Raw genomic sequence first — 2,054 nt, 5'->3', positions numbered from 1 at the left:
GGCTGGCCTTTTTTCTAACCACTATTTTTGTTGGTTTCATTTCATGAGAGATTATTACAGGAAGTAATTTTTTGTTACAGACAAGCTATATGAAACATCAAATATGCTAGGTATGCCACTGATTATTTCTATTATCACAGTCCTCATAATCACCTTATTAGGCATAGGTCAATTTTTTTTAAATTTTAGCTTATAAACTCATGAAATTTAATAGTACTTGACATATTTTCATCCATTTGCAGTCATTATTCTTTTTGATGCTCTAATTGTCTAATCTATGGTTAGTAGGAGCACTTCAAACAGTCCCTGTTCCCTCTAGCATGTCCCCAGCATCAGTAGTCTGGTATCTTCTGACTAAACTCCCTTTCTGACTAACAAGATGTTCCAGGTTCATCTACTGTCTTTCTTTTCACAGAGCTGGAACCAGCCATTTCTCCAAGAATCACTCATCATTTTTATGGAAAACTGGAGGCTCAGTGCACAAAATTTGTGCACTGGGCGGGGGGGGGGGGTGTCCCTCGGCCCAGCCTGCACCCTCTCCAATCTGGGAACCCTCGAGGGATGTCCAACTGCCCATTTAGGCCCCATCTCTCACAGAGATCGGGCCTAAACCAGCAGTCGGACATTCCTCTCACAATCCAGGACTGCTGCTCCCAACTGCTTGCCTGCCTTCCTGCCTGATTGCCCCCTAACCACTCCTCTGCCAGCCTGATTGATGCCTAACTGCTCCCCTGCTGGCCCAATCGCCCCCAACTGCCCTCTCCTGCCAGCCCAGTCACTTCCAACTGCCCTCCCCTGCCGGCCTGGTTGCCCCCAACTGCCATCCCCTGCTGGTCTGGTCTCCCCTAACTGCCCTCCCCTGCTGGTCATCTTGTGGCAGCCATCTTGTGACCACATGGTCAGCCATCTTTTGACCACATGGGGTGGCCATCATGTGCAAGGGCATGATAGTCAATGTGCATATTAACTCTTTATTATGTAGGATAGTATTTAGAGACCATGGTCTAGTCCAGTGATGGCGAACCTATGACACATGTGTCAGAGGTGACACACAAACTCATTTTTTTGGTTGATTTTTCTTTGTTAAATGGCATTTAAGTATATAAAATAAATATCAAAAATATAAGTCTTTGTTTTACTATGGTTGCAAATATAAAAAAATTTCTATATGTGGCACAGCACCAGAGTTAAGTTAGGGTTTTTCAAAATGCTGACACACCGAGCTCAAAAGGTTCGCCATTACTGGTCTAGTCTATGCTACTCTTTTGAATTATCATTCCCTTTTGATAGGAGCCAATGCTGATAGACCCTTCATGTATGAATATGGTTTTCTCTGAGCTAAGAATATTCAAGAAGTTTGGAACAATTGTCCTGGTTATTTTTTATTTTTTTAAATATATTTTTATTGATTTCACAGAGAGAGAGAAAGAGAAAAAGAGAGAGAGAGAGAGAGAGAGAGAGAGAGAGAGAGAGAGAAACATCAATGATAAAAGAGAATCATTTGATTGGCTGCCTCCTGCACACCCCACACTGGGGATCGAGCCTGCAACCCGGGGCATGTGCTCTGACCAGGAATCAAACTGTGACTTCCATAGGTCAATTCTCAACCATTGAGCTATGCTGGCTGGGCTGTCCTGGCTATTTTGAAGTCAATCCAAAAGTAGGATTTTGTCTATGCAGTTAACATACAACTTGTTCCATTTTCTGGAGTTATTCTACAGAATGAACAAGTCAGATAAAACTAGGGGAAATTTTTTTTTTCAGTTACCTCGTTTTAATATTTTGTTTTCTGCAGATTCTTTACAATAAACCTAATAGCAAAGTGATTTTTGTCATAAGTCACTGAGAATTTCCCAATTAATAAACATTGATATAATCTATCTTTTATTATTTGTTTATAATTTTCAACCACAGTAAATGGGATTATAATAAAAACTCAGCTTCTTGATGCAAGAGTTGATAAATAAGTAAATACTTATTTATGGAATAATTTTTTGTTATTATCTATACTAGAGACCTGATGCATGAAATTTGTGCACGGGATTCGGGGGGGG

The sequence above is a fragment of the Myotis nattereri genome (genome assembly GCF_964212035.1).
Source record: "Myotis nattereri genome assembly, chromosome: 1".
NCBI lineage: Eukaryota > Metazoa > Chordata > Mammalia > Chiroptera > Vespertilionidae > Myotis > Myotis nattereri.
This window is presented reverse-complemented; position numbering follows the sequence as displayed.